Genomic DNA, 15,534 nt, shown 5'->3' with positions numbered 1-15,534 from the left:
GCTCTAGCCAGACCTGGCAGAATCTTAGAATCCCAGAAGGATTTGGGTTGGAAGAGATTTTAAAGGTTATTTCATTACAGCGACACCTTCCACTATTCCAGGTTGCTTCAAGTCATGTCCAAGCTTGGCTTGGACACTTCCAGGGATGGGCCAGCCACAGCTTCTCTGGGCAGCCTGTACCAGGGCCTCACCACCCTCTCAGGGAAGAAATTTTTCCTAATAGGATGTGAAGAATGAACCATTCAGGTGTTTGGTGCCAGAGCCATGCCCTGGCTGCTGCCATAGCAAATATTCTGCTTAAGTTAGTGGTTTTCAAAGGGCTCTGCTTTGTGTGTAAATGGTTCTTTTGGACTTTACATTTCTAAGCAAGATTACATTTCAGTAATTAGCATGTTTCAGTATATTTTTTAATAAGAACTTAGAAGCCTGTGAAATGGTCCAGTTGTTCTTGGTGCTTGGGAAAGAAAAATCTGCTCTGTGTAAGGTAATGTAATTACTTTTCTAAAGGAGTTTTTATTATGCATCTAACTGCACATTTATTGTACTTCATAGACCCAAATAAATCCAGAACAGAATGAATAAGCCATTTTGGTCCATTGGGTAAATAAAAGAGGTAAAGCATTTATAAATATGTATTTAGTCAGCAGAGCTGATTGGCCACTCAGCAACTGCTCCAATGCCTCATAATCCAAGTTTAATAGACTTCCATAAATATTTCCTTGTTTGTCATGAGACAGAAGTTATTTATCCATGCCATGCTGTTTGCTTGTGTTTGATGAGAACTTTTGAAGAATATTAGACAGGTTTTTGTTTTGCATATAACATAATAGGCACTGTGTGTTTGTGGAGTAGCATGAGAGTGATCCTCATGTTTTTGTCCCCATCTCCTCCTCATTGTTATTCTTGCCTCTCCCTCATAGGTGGTGTGTCTTTTTGTCTTTTTACTCTCTCAGTTTAAGTGAGGTTAAGATGTGCCTTCTTTCTGCTGAACTTCTGTTTGATAAAGTGTCTCCAATGATGTTACAGTCAACAGAGCTGAATATCAGCCCAGATGCTTTTCCTAATTGAGTGTAAAGCTATATGACTCATTTCAGGTATCACAAAACTCATTCAGTATCATGTTTTACCAGGATAAAACTAGTACATGTGAAAAGTTATTCTGGACCCATAGATTTCAAAGCTGGTTCCTTCCAAAGCATAAGTTGGATTTTGGCTTTTAAATTTGTTCAGCACAGGGGATCAGCTTTGTTATCAATGTATCTGTTCCTGGGGTTTGTGTACACAATAGTTGTTGCAAAAGCTGAAATCTATCTTGTGCAGCCAGCAGATAATAGCATCAAATTATGCTCTAGCTTGGAAAATATAAAATACAAGAAAAAAGTGTTGTGTTTTCCATCTGCAGATTTGGAAATTTTTCAAAATGTCACTTCCTACAAGATTTCAATTTAGTTTCTCATTGCAACTGCAAAATAGGTGACAGTGGCATGCAGTGCCCTTGCTTCTAGTTGTTTTGCTTTTCCCATTGAAATTCTATGATATGAATTGCTTATAATAGGATCCTTTTTTTTTTATTTTTCATGTCTGAATGCTTTAAAGAATAATTTTTCTCTGTTATTGAAGTTAGATGTTTTTATTATCCTAGCTTTTATTCCATAGAATTATTTCTTCTTTACACATACTTGTTTTTCAAAAATTACTAGTTTTTCCTAAATTATCTAATAGTCATATTTAGGTTTGAACTCCTATTGCCTGTTAAATACAGAAGTTCATCAGCTGCTTTTAACAGAATCAACATTGTGGCAACCCTTATTCCCTGGGAAATAGAATCAGTGAAGCCAGAAATTGGAAGCAGCTTATGCAGCTTCTCTGCTGTTATCAACAGGTCCAACTCTGTTGGCACCAATATCAGCAAGAGATGATCCATTGCCAGAGACATTTTCATGGGAAAACACCAGTCTGTGAGAAGAGAGGGTGGCTGTGGTTTGAGCAGATGTCCCAGCCTGTGGGGTGTCTGTGTGAGCACCCCAAGATGCTGATGGGATTTCCTTGGTGTGCAGGAGTTGGGATCCAAGCTACATCTGAGCACTGTGCAATAATTAAATAACTGTGTGACCCACAGAAAATTCTGATAAACGAAGAAGGACATTCTCCTAACTGGGTGATGATACTCAGAAGCAGACAGGGTGAGACCCTGAGGGGTCTCATATGAGAGGGGCTCATAGCCTTGCTGGTCTGGGTGGCTGAACTAGTGTGCCTGCTCCTGATGCTGACTTTGGAACTGGAGCTGGAGTCATAGGAAAGTTGGAGAGAAGTTTTTACATGCTTGTCAAACCAAGCTGAGTGAGTTTTTCCATCATGATGGTGAACTGGCCAGCCAGGGCCCCAGTGTGTGGATATAGGACTGTAGCAGCTTCTACTGAGCTGGGGGTTTCAAGAACAGTAAGGACAACTCTTTACTGTAAGGCAGAGCCTGTGGATTAACTCAAAGCCCTTACCAGAACATTGAGTTATCCAGAAAGCCCTGACTGCTCCTCAGTACTATAAGGTGTCCCAATGAGAGCTGTCTTCACCAAGGTAGCAGTAAAGGAGCAGAGACAGCAAAAAGACTCTCTTTTCCTTTTGGATATATAACAAATGCTTCCTACCTGGGGAGGTTTGCATTTGGATGACACTTCTAAGTATATTCCAAATAGGTCACCTGGATTAGAGAGAGTGCTAAGTGATCATTTTTGGTGAGTCACAGAGTTTTGTTATCACTGGATCATTCTAACATGTCTTAGGAAGTTGTGAAGTAATTGGGCTCTGAGTGAATTTCAAGAAGATTTCTGTTTGACTGGGAGACAATGCTGAGAATGACTCTTTCACCCTTTTAATGTTTATCCAATACAAATAACATCACCAGACCAAGTCCTGCCTGATCTGTGTGCTGGGCACTGCAGTTCCCTCTTCAGAGGAAGATTGTTCATCAGGCCTTGTTCATCACATCTGAGCTGTGTTCCCTCTGATTCAATGATCCTGTCATCATTCAGACATCTTTAACTGGGCACCCCCTGGTATTCTAAAACAGAAATCATAATTACAGCCCTCTGTCTTTCCTTTCACCCCTCTGCCTTTCCAGCAGGCAGGAGCTCTAATGTGATTATTTCTCAGGATGCTGTTTGTTCAGTGGAGGGTGAGAGGCTGTTCTTGTTGGGAGAGCAGCACTGCTGGCCTTGCTGAACACTGCTGTGCAAACATGGATTTCTCTCTGTTGGGGAAACCTGTGGGATTACTTCCAGTTTCAAATGTCACAGCAGCTAATACTTGGAATTACATAAATCAAATATGTTTTATTGTACTCATTTAACAACAGGAGCATGATGAAAATCATTAAAAGTATCCAACTTATTTCACTTTGTATCTAGGAGCTGATTTTGACTCCTCTACCAGTGAAGTTTCCTGATTTTGCAGCAATAATTTTCAGACCTTCCTGAAACCAAACCTATTGCTCATTCTTTCAGTGTATTCCCAGGGCTGGGAAGATTTCAGCACACTGCTGGCAAGAGCACAGCTCTCCAGGGAGAGCCATCAACACCCAGCTGTTCTGTCACTGGAGCTAAGCACAGGGCACTTAGTTAATCTAGACATTAAATCTCTTTCTTAGCACAAACAACCTCTGCTGGGCTAAAGTTCTCCTGGCAGCTGTGTGTGTCTGCTCTTTTGGGGAAGGGCTTGGGGGGATGTGGTCAGAAATATGGAATTGTTAAGGTTGGGAAAAGCCTCCAGGGTCATTGAATCCAGACATGAACCTGGCACTGCTCCTGGGAGCTCCCCGAGCTGTGTGCTGACCCGTGCTGGGGTGAGGGGTCTGCAGGTCTCTGGTGGCTCCAAGGGCTTCAGGTCATTAAGTAGTTAAAGGTGGTTGGTCAGAATTGCTCTGTTAGGTTTGTAATTGAAATTAACAGGCAGAAACTCAACCCCAAACTAAATGTTTTTAGCTCACTTGCAAAATCCCACCTCCAACATGTAAACATCCTAGCATTACTTATAGGTAAAGTTATTTCAGCAAGAATAAGGTAAGATGAGCCAATAATAATCAAAACTTGGATTTTTACTGACTTAAATGCAACAAAGCTTTTTGGCTTTTTGTTTTTTTTCTTGGCTTTTTACTTCTGGTAATAAGGGGTGAGTTCAGATTTTGCCTCTTTATGAGCAGAGATGAAGCTAAGCATTGTCTCAATCTTCGGTGAAACAAATTCCTCATTACTTGATGCCACGTGTGCTGTAGTAAAAATAAATGTTATTTCCCACAAATACCACCTATGTTAGTATTTCTTTTTAACTACTGGAAAATTGCTGGTACTACCCCTACCCCTGTTTTCCTACAGACAATGCCATATCACAAAAAGAGAGTCTGAGGTCTTCAGGAAAATATACATGAGCTACAGGCAAAGTTTTCCAAAGCCAGAGGATTGAGTTTTGTTTAACAAGATTCCTTTAGTCCTTGACAGAACACAAAAACTTTATATTTTAAGGTCAGATAAAAATATGTTTTCTGTGCTGCTAATTTATCAGACACTTGAATATGAAGGTCATGGTTTGTAGGGAGAAGTATCTTTTACTAGGTTGGTGAAGAGAGAAGGAAATGTGGAAAGCTGTTGAGCACAGGAACTGTTCATCAGGTGTAGAAGGTTAATGGCAACTGTCTGATAGTGAATTCACTCCCTTTATACTTAAACAGAATTTGCTGGTTTTAAAGTTAGTGTAAACACAGTCTTTTTACTTGCTATCACCATCTAATGATGTGTGTTTGCCAGCTAAAGATAAAAATGGCTTTCAGGTCTCCTGTTCTTATCTCCTTTGGGGTTGTTTTAATTTTTTGGTTTTGTTTTGGTGGGTTTTTTTTTTTTTGGTTTTTTTTTTTTTTTTTTGTTTTTTTTGTCCTTTTGAAGGGAAAAAAAAAAAGGATAACTTTGGAGAGTGTTTCCTCTGATGCCAACTGACTGTAGGACTTAGATAAGAGTGTGATTTGCCAGCAAAAACTTTGGAGATACCCTGTAGTGGGGGAGAATGACAGTAGAGTCTGAGATGGTGTATTTCCTTTTTCCTTTATTTACTTTCTTGCTCACAATTTAGATATTTTGGAATTTTCTTCTTGTTGGTGGCACGGATGGGACCACCCTGCTGTGAGTGTCCCCTGCAGTCCTGCTATGAGTTCACTCTGTCCTCTTGAGAGTGGGGCCAAGGTTCCCATCTGTGCTGGGGTAATGTGTGCCCTAAGGAGTGCTGCTGTCTTCATGCTGGCATATGAAATGGTGCAGATTGGATTTTAGGAAAAATTTCTTCACTGAAAGGGTTGTCAAGCCCTGGCACAGGCTGCCCAGGGCAGTGCTGGAGCCCACATTGTCATGGGGAGATTTAAAACACCTGCAGATGTGGCACTTGGGGACATGGCTAGTGGTAGGTTTGGCAGTGCTGGATCAATGGTTGGACTCAGTGATCTTAGGGATGTTTCCCAAGCTAAACATTTCTCTGTTTCTGTGCTTCATGTGTGGGTGGGAGCATGGGGGTTGCAGCTGAATGCCCAGTGTGTGGCACACTCTCTGCATTAGCTGTCTGGAGTGTTATTTTGCCCAGAGGTAGAGCTTATTTGGGAGCTAGGCTGTTAGAAATTAAAATTCATGGAGCAGATTCAGGGTGTGATGCTGCATGTCCAGATCCCAGCTCTCTGCCTGTGGGTGCAGCCAGGCTGCCAGCTGGCATGAGAGCTGAGGGCTTTACTGCAATTCTCTGCTTGTTTCTTGCACTGAGACCTCGGTCAGCATTTAATAGGAATTAAGTCTGATAGAAGAAGTTAAAAAGTAATGATCACTTCTTCAGTGATGAATTTTTCCCCTCAAGATTTCTTTCTTCTGCATCCTCTGATAAGAAAAAACACATAAAACCAGGGTTCTCTGGATTGCAAACATCACTAAAGCTGGTGTGATTTCAGAGATAAAATCAGCTGAAAACTAATTATCATAATATTTAACTTTCTAATACTATCAAAAGTGTCAATATCCTCTAATCTGATAGTCATGGTGTGCCTTTTTCCTTACAGAGTGTTAGTGAATCCTTTAGGTCTTGCTGCCTGACAGTGGCAGTCTGTCATTGTTGCTGATCCAACTCTATTGGCTCTGAGCTCTAAATAATTAAAATTGTGTGCTTACATAGGAAAAAAGGTAAGAAACTTCAGTAGCAGAATATCCTGCAACACTGGAGTGCAGCTTCTAGCATTTCCTCCTGTAATTGCTGTCTCTTAGTTGGCAAGAAAGATGTGAACCTCTGAGTGAGATGGGCTGGTATTAGTGAGATATGCAGTCCCACAGTTATTTGTGTAATTGTATAATTATTTGTCTGAAAAAGTGAAGGTTTTTCACATGGCAGGAGGAAAGCTTTCCTCTCTAGGTGAGACTAATATGAAGAATGTTTTTAGTGTATCACCTGGAGAAGGAAAATGCACAGGAGGGAGCTTCTGCTGCTGTCTCTTGCTGTTGTTTGTATTTTGTTTTTAAGATTAGAAGCACAGCAAAGTGGCTGATCACTGAAGGCCATGAACCAAGACCCCATCCCTGACATGTCATGTCTAACTAAAGCTTTTGAGGAAGCAAACCAAAACACTGTGAGCTGGACTCTCTGGGTGCCCAAGGGGCTCCATCTATTCTGGTACTTCCAGCAGCAGAAGCAAAGAAGAAATTTTATGAGAGTAACTATAAATATTCCTATTGATTCCTGGAGTTTAGTTAGTCTCAGTGGTTTCTTTGTATGTAAACCTCATTCAGTTGCTATTTTCTGCCTTTGTTGTGATTTCAGTGAGGGAGGTGTAAAGGAAAGGTAATATCAATCAACCTAAACACAAGCTGTAAGTGGAAAAGCAGGCACAGCATAGGGAAGAGCAACAGGGAGATGCTGGCTCCTCTGGGATACTTTATCCTGCATCAGCCCTGCTTGTGCTGAGTGTATGGATTTACTAGGTTTGTGTGCCTGTTGTTTGGTCTTCATGGGTTTAGACACCCTAAGATGTATCTTGACTATCTTGAGTCTAATACCTGAGTGACTTGGATGCAGTAATAATTTAACTCCTAGTCACATAATTTTGAAAATAACAGGAATTCTTCGTATATTTATGTGGGCTATATGTATGTTCTCAGATGGATTTCAGCATTTTATATTGAATTTAATTGACTGTTGGGTTTTTACCCTGAAAGTCACTGTGTTATCTTAATCATAGCAAGTAACCTTTCTCATGTGTGAAATGGGGATAACACTGTATAAACTTAGAAATGTTGCGTGGGGTGGTTGAAGTGTATTGGTCTCTTTAAAATAAATCTCTGTATGTGTGCCAGCAATGTGCTTTGCTTTCTGCCCAGGTTCAGTTGATGGCACTTTGTGGATCAGTGGTAGAGCCAGGTACAGAAAGCTGCTAAAATTACTGAGGGTTGAGCCCACTGTGATAGCTGGGTCAGAACTTGCCTGATATTGATGTGTGAGGTTTGAATATTCCTCAGCAGCATCCCTTTCTATCCTTTAACAATTAGAAAGGGTGAGAGGGAAATGAGTGGAATACAAGGGAAGCAAGTGCTTGAGAAGGCAAAAGCCCCAGGTCAATTCTGCTTTACCAACCTAAAACCTGATTACTTAGTTATTCATGGAGGTAAGACAGTGAGTTCCAGGATTCTAGGAGATGGATTTGCTTTTTGCAAAAATTATTTGCCAGACAGCTGCTGGTGCTTCCCAGTGCTTTTCCTGTGTGCATATTTGGAACTAGTGATTTTCCTGTTGAAGAACTTAAAAGAAAAAACTTGACATCCTTAGGTTCACTCTAAAGGGAAACACAGGTCACTTTAGCATGGCATGCCATGACAGATATTGACATTCTTTCAATGTTGAAAGCTTGCTGTGTGCTCTGGTACAGAGGGTATTGCTGGCCTCACTTCTGCATGGAAAACTGTTCTTCTGCCCCAAATTTCCCTGGAGGCCATGGCCTCCTTCCCATGGCATGGCTGTGGGGCAGGTGTGCTTGCTGAGCTGCCTTCACTCCCCTCAGCCTGTGCTGCTCACTCCGTGTCTCTGGAGGCAGCAGTGGGAGCTGTGTGCTTGGCTGTGTTTGCAAATTTGGCCTTTAGCTGCTTGGTCTCCTGTGCTGTTGATGGCTGCAGAGATCATACAGAGCACAGAGAGGGACAGGGCTGTGTGCAGTGAATAAAGATGAAATGCTGGTTTGTGCTACTGCTTGAGCATGGTTTGAAAGAGAATCTTTGTGGTGTCTGTGTTCAGAGCTTTTCTTGAAGCAAGGACAAGCTTAAAGGGAAAGAAAAAGTGACAAAATTTGACATCCCAGCCACCACATCCCAGACCAGCACCCCTCTGTCTGTCAGACATCACTGTGCCCCTTCAATAAACCCTCCCTACCTTGAACAAGTAGCACTAAGGATGCTGGAGCTGAATTATCTTTAGAGGAGAGCTCTGCTGTCAGAGAGGGTATGACTGCTCTCTTTAGCTGTGCTGAATTATTTTGGTTAGATGTTTCTGTGGTGTGGACCAGCCTCCAATGACTCTGTAATGCACAGCTCTGCAAATACAGAGCTCTCCCTGGAGAAGGCAGTGCTTTCCATTGAGAGAAAGATGAGATTGCAAGGGCTGCACTTACCTCCCTTAAAGACAAATAAACATTTCCACAGTGTGAAGTAACTAAGTGTTATTCTGGTATTTTGTAACTACTTTCTTTGAATAGAGTGAGGCTTTGTTAATACTGTAGTACTGGAGCAATACTCTGTAGCTGACACTTGCAAAATCTCTTGAGTTTTGTATTTCATTATTTCAACAGATCTTACTCATCCTGAAAGGTTTTGCTTTAGTAAAGGAAAAGCAGATGTGTGTACATCTGATCCAGAGTCATGAAAGAATATGGATATTCACATTTGCCTTTTTCTAATAGGAGATTCAGACAGAAAAAAACATCTTTATTTCATGGCCATCTGTGATCCTCCATTCAGTTAAACCAGGGGACCCAAATCCTGGGAGTGCAGGAACCTGTGCATGCATTTAGTGTAGATGCAGTAATGCTTGAACCAGGAAGGCATTGCAGCAACCCACCAGTTCCCATTTCCAGTACTGAGTGTCCTGGATTTTGCTCCTGGCTGCTTATCTGTAGGAGGTGAGAGAAGACTGAAGCATTTACAGATTTGTCCATGGTCATGGGGAACACAGAAAAGGGCACGTGGTGGCATGAGGAGGAATAGATCATGAGCACAGTGCTTTATCTAGAGCTAGTGAAGATTTTACTACAAATAACTCATCCTGCTCTGTCCTTCTTATCTCTCCTTCAGCCTTGCAAAATGTATTTCACATACACAGTGCCTCCCTGCTTGAGCCACTTATCTGCTTCTCAACAACTACTTATTCTTCCAAAGTACTCTATTACTGTTTGGATTTGATTTTTATATATAAAAAAATAATTTTGCTATTGTGCTGCTTGTGTGTGGATGAAAAACTGCCTTAGCTCCCTGCCCTCCATCTTGCTGCAGTATTGATGTTGCTGTACATGGTGGTAAAATTAATTAAATTATGTTCTCCATTTATGAACTAGTTTATTACTTTAATTATTTATTGCTACTGCAGCTAATTTGATTTAGGCAATATTTAGTTCTGTTTCAGTAACTTCATTTTAAAAACAAACTGCTGGTTTGAATTCATTGGCATTAAGAACCTCTTATTGATTAGTTTGGTCTCAAATTGTGTGATGAGGAGAATGGCTGTGTGCCATGCTAAGCCTTCAGCCCAGAATGTTAACAGAAGCTGCACTTATTTTTCTAGGAATATTTATTTGGAAAGTGTATGAAGACTTGCAGGTGTCTAAGGAAAGTCAAAGCTCTTCAACAATTTCTGTGGCTTGAGCTTATCTTTATAAAAAAGAATGAAGTAAAGAATGCAGAACTGAATAACTACAATGCATCTCCCACTTTTGTACCTCCATCATAGTGTTCAGACATGCCCTTTTCTACAGTTTTTTTGGGAATTAGCAATACGACCTGTAGTGGTAACATTCAGTCTGTTCACCTGTGTATCTCTTCAGCTCTGCTCTCCAGTTGTTTCCAGCACATGCAGTGATGTTAAACAGCTGCTGCATCTCAAGCCACAGGTAACTGCAGCAGTCCTGGTGCTTGTGTAAGCTCACATCAGATCCCCATGGATGAAGGGCTCTATTAAAAATTTAATATCATTATCACTAATCTTGAAAGTGGACCGATGCATTTAACATATTTGATTATAAACTTTGAAACAAGATGATTTCATCTGGTGGAGCATCTGGGAACTGTTTTTTCATTATCACATTTTAGAGAGTGAAAAATCTTCCTGTTCTCTCAGAGGATTTTGTGGGATTAGTTGCTGCTGCAAATGTTGGTATAATTATCTGCATCTCCAGCTCTCTCTGCATCCTTCTTGGGGGGTTTTGCATGGCCTTCCCTAGTGATGTTCTGGGATGGTTCTCTTGCAGGGAAAATAAGGAGAAGCTTTTCCCATTATCAGTTTGAAAAATGATCTGACAATATGTGCAAAGTACTGACATGGCAAAGTATTGTCTTGTGCAATCAGTTTGGGAATAACTATACTAACTCAGAAAAATCACTTGATAAAGTGATTTATATGAATGATATTTTCAGTATGAAATGCAATAGCAGCTCTGCACTGATACTTTCACTGAAGGGTTGTCTGAATTCCCTTCTAAACCCCTGAGAGCAGGTCCCACTGTCCAGCCAGCAGCTCTGACCACACATTTGCAGAGGTCTCTGGTCCTGGTGATTGAAATTTTTGCATATGAAGAAAATGCTTTCTCAGTTGGATTTTAAGATAAGTGGTAGAGACAGTCAAAAGTCACTATGAGAGTGTGTTTTATCTGATAAGGACAGCTTATCCCAGTGTGGATTTTCAAACTATAAGGCTATTTGCTGTTGTGACAAAAACTGATCTTGGACTTTTCTGTTAGAGTAAAGCCCAGTAAAGGCAAAACTAGAACATTTAAATTTAAAATAAGTAAAGACTTAAATTCACCCATGTAGCTGCCTGGTTGTTGCTCCTCATTTTCAGAAACTTTACTAGAGAGGAGATGCAGAGGAGGAGAGAAAGAGGTAAATAGTGTGAGAATGGGAAGGGAAAGGGGGTACTTGGAGATGGTGCAATTTCTATACTTGGCTGGGATATCAAACTGAAGAGTTGTAGAGGTAGCAGCTTTTTGGCAGTATGGGACCAGGCAAGTGTAGAAGTGTCTTGGAAAATGCTCTAATTCCTAGCAGAGAATGACCATGGTAGGCTTATAATTTTCCAAAAATAATTTACTTCTGGCCAGCCAAGCATATTTAAATTTGATCAGTGCATAAGGCTCTTAAATCAAATCCTTTCACAGGATGTTTTAAGAGTATTATGAGTTTTTCCTGAGATGATGCTTTGCTGTTTCCAGAGGCAAGAGAGGGGATAATAATGGGGGAGCAGGCAAAGCAAGGTTACTTGGGAATAAGGATACTCCAGAGAGTCTTAAAGAATTCAAGTTCAGTGTGAAGTTTCTCCCTGTTCTTGCCTAGAAACAGTACAGTACAAGCAGAAAGAGTGACAAAGAGAAACTTGTAAATAATTTGAGCAATACAAGCATATAATATAATATAATTTGAGCATATGACCTCTCATCATTTCTTGCTCATGTTTAAAAGACATCTTAAAGCTGTTTCCTTTACTGCAGCCTCAAATTGTGGTGTCTTAAATCTTAATGATCTTTTCACAAAGATGTGAGTAAAATGGAGTGTTTTTGCAAACTTTTAAAACTTAATTATTTTACAAAGGTAAACTTAATTAATAGAATCAATTGACACCTGCAGCTGAACTGGCTAACACATTCTCTTTCCTCAAATGTTTAACCTCTACTAATTAATGCTATTGTGCAGTCTGCTAAAGCATCCCTGACTTTGTTCAGCCATGTGGAAGCCAGGGGTTTCTTTTGTAAGAACCCAGAATTTGGGCTTAATGATCCTGGAGATCTCTTCCAACATAAATGATTCTGTGATTTAACTGTAACATCAATTCTAAATCCCAAATCTATGCTTTTCCTTGGAGATGGGAGTGTTTAAGATGCATTTCTTACTTTTCAGTGGGGCAGTGTAATCACCAAACTTGATTCCAATGAGCACATTTCTGTGGCTCCACATGGAGATCATTCATCCCTCTAGAAAAACCATTTCAAATCTTGTCAAAGTCAGAAACTTAGGAGCACGTACAATATGTGAAGCAATTCAATTATTTAAAGCAGAGGAACTCCTGTTATGCCTCTTGCTTTACTTTTACATCAAGAGAATTTGAAATCAATGACTTTAAACTCCTTTGTGCATCCACATGTCTCAAGGAAGGACTCAGGATGTTGCTGAAAATTTAAATAATGACTTTGGAAACCAATAGCAACATGAAATGAGCACATCTGTCAGTCACTGCAGTCCCTGTGTGTAGGAACAAAGGGGGCTTTAAAACACACCTGGTGAGACATTGTCCCTTGTGAGACTGCACACCAAGTTGTGCTCTTGATAAAGGTAATTTTTAAGGGTTTTTTTTCTATTAACACAAAACATGTGATTAGAGTCAGGTGAAGTTTTGTGCTTGTACAGTGGGTTGATTATAACTTTATAACATGATGGTTAATAAAAAAGACCAGAAGTAAAAGGGGATGTTAATTTTACTTGGTCTGTAATATTGCAGCAGTTATGTTCAATCATTTGTGAGACAGAAGGCTGTAAAATACATCCTATAATGAGATTACAATGAAACCAAACATCATCATCAATAAAAAAAATCTCACCATTTATTTACTGATCTCTAAATAAAGTGTGATTGGAGTAAATATGATGGGAGACATTTAATTAAACTGAATGAAGGAGTGTTGTAAGCAACACATTGCAATGAAAACAGAAAATGAATACATTGGCAGACTACATAGTTAAGACTCCAAAATGCATTTATAACTATGTCCTTTGCATAAATGTTTCAGTATCTCTGTGAATGCCTTCAAACTGATTCAAGAATGTCCACATGCCATAGTACTTTGCCCAGTGACTATTCAGGGCTGTTGTCCTTCTTCTTTTCAGGTAAAACATTGCAAATAAAGAATGTTTTCCATAAGGAAACCTGGTTAATACCCACATCTCCATAAAAGGAAAATACAGCTTGCATAAGAAGGATGAGTGCATTGTCACAGATGTCAAACAGTTATGGTTGTGATGGTAGTAAATCTTTTTCTGATGATTGCTTCTTTTCTCCTTTTTATATATTCTGTAAAAACATAAAAATACATTTTAATTGATCCAGTATTTGCAAATATGATTCTTCTCAGTTCTTCTGTTTTGTTTTGGAATTGCTTGATCCAGAAATAAGGATCCTGTGCCAAGCAAGGAAACCTCATCTTGTGATGCAGTTTCTGCTAGAGGGGATATTTGGAATAGCTGATGAAGCCCGGAGTCTTCTGCCTTGCTGCAGTAGAGTTTGCTACTTGTATCCCCATGCAAAACTACTCTGCCTCTGTGTAAATCCCTCCTCCTTTATTGTGTCCTGTATTTATTTTTTGAGGGTGATCAAGTCAGCCTTGCTCAGATTCCAGTTTCCCATTTCCCAAGCTGTTGTCCTGTGGCTTTGTGGAATCGCCACAGAGAAGCTCCATAGGCACTTTCCCAAACACCTCTGCCTTTCACAGTGGGAACAAAGCTTAAATTGCCTTGCTGCTTTTCCAGCCAGACCAGTGCCCAATTAATAGGAAGCTCATATGCCATCTACAGAGCTGTGTTCACCAAAAATGTCAAAATTCCTTAATACATAGAAAATAGATGCTGTGAGTTAGGTTTCATGGGAGAAGTGTCAGAACCATCAGTGTACCAAGCTGGCAGGTACTGACTGTGCTTTTGGAGGACTTTGTCCATAAAACAAGCTTGAAAGGAGTTGGGGTTGGAAAAACCAACTGCACAGACAGATGAAACTAGAAGCCATTGAAAGCCTTGTCTCTTGAAGTGTACTTTGTGGTAGAAGTGCATGAAAATCCCTTACTGCACATCCTCATCTGTAATGGTGTTAATGGAGCTTTGAATAACACAGTGCAAAATTGCTGCAGTCCCATGGTTTTATCATCCTTTTCCCATTATTTCTACTTCTTCTGTGGGAGCCGTGCTCATCCTTTCCATTCTTTCTCTTGTTTCAGACAAAGTGTGCAGGATGCTGCTGGGATGGCATTGGTGTGTGTGCAGGCACACTGTCCTGTGCAGTCTCACCTGCTCTGCAGCACAGATAGATCTTGTGCCTAGCAATTAATTCCCGTTTCTGCACTCCCCTCCTGCCATTCCCTGGGACCTGGGCTGAGAAAGATGTGCCACACCCCTGGGGAAGCTGAGAAGCACAACTACTTGTTTCTCTCTCCAAGTGTATTTAAATGAGTTGGGAGCATAGCCCTTGCTCGTGACATTTGATCAATACTGCCTTCATTAGAAGTTCACTTCTGTTCATTAAAGTTCCCTTTTTAGATGTCATGTGTCACTTCTGCCCAAGGAAGAAGGGGATTGTCTATAGGAGTGGGGTTGCTGCATTATTTTGATGCTGTTGATTCACAATAAATGGGTGATATCACAACATTGTCTGATGCTCCCTTCCCTCTGCTGGAGCTGATTCAGGTTCAGATTAAAACTCCACAGGTTAAAGACCCCTCAGCAATTTTGACTGGTACCAACCACCTGAGCTTGAAACTATGGGTTTTGTGGAGCCAAAGCATCCTTCTCTTCCCTACCCTTATCTTCCATTTGACTTGCCAGGAAGCATCTGTGGACATCACCTCACCAAGGCTGGATTTCAAATTCAGTATGTTTGTAGTAAAAGGTTTGTTTAGAGTTCTGTGCTTAAATCCAGTCTGTGAAACTTCACCTGATGATTCCTGTAGTGTATTTTCTAATCTGGCCATCAATGTGATGACCCACAGGCTACTGAACTACTAAGGAAAATTCTAGGAAGATATTCAGGGTTCATTAAAGGCTTCAAGATATGCCACATATTTTTATCTGTAAAGGAAGATGTAGTTTCTTTTCCTTAAAATCAAGCTGAATGTGGAAAATTGGATAAAAGCCTCTTACCAATAAAAACTTCCATATTTGCAGTGCTCTAAGGTTTCCCATTCTGTGCAAAAATGAGCTACTGGAGGTAGGTGGTTGATCATCCCAAAATATAAAACTGAAATAGCAGGTCCAAACTGCTGTTGATGTGTATAAATGCTTGAAGGAAGGATCCAGCTTTCCTTGCTTTCTGGATTGACGATGCCTTGATTCATATTTATTAAGTTATGATGGAAATTCTTGGTGGCTTCTTAAGAAACAAATATAATATTAATGTTGGCAATTAACCCAGTTGTTCTACCATGCAAAAGGTGCAATTTTCCTCTTAATGAAAAATTTAGATCGGCTTTGATCATTTGGAGAGCATGAAATAAACTAATGAAACAACTTCGGA

The 15,534-nt window shown here is 40.3% G+C and overlaps 2 protein-coding genes across 3 annotated transcripts in view; one reads left to right on the top strand and one right to left on the bottom strand.

The window, feature by feature from the left end:
• Window positions 1-15,534, top strand: part of FSTL4 (follistatin like 4) — a 196,522-nt gene that overhangs the window by 23,114 nt on the left and 157,874 nt on the right. The window lies entirely within an intron of this gene.
• The window catches only part of FNIP1 (folliculin interacting protein 1), a 419,816-nt gene continuing 414,804 nt past the window's right edge, over window positions 10,523-15,534 (bottom strand). For both annotated transcript variants that reach the window (XM_079319628.1, XM_079319630.1), the window contains one exon: window positions 10,523-10,532. The gene's annotated coding sequence lies outside the window, so the exon portion shown is untranslated. The remainder of the gene's footprint in view (window positions 10,533-15,534) is intronic.

The sequence above is a fragment of the Erithacus rubecula genome (genome assembly GCF_903797595.1).
Source record: "Erithacus rubecula genome assembly, chromosome: 16".
Taxonomy (NCBI): Eukaryota; Metazoa; Chordata; class Aves; order Passeriformes; family Muscicapidae; genus Erithacus; species Erithacus rubecula.
Note: the sequence above shows the minus strand (reverse complement) of the source record. Positions and strands in the feature narration are given on the sequence as shown.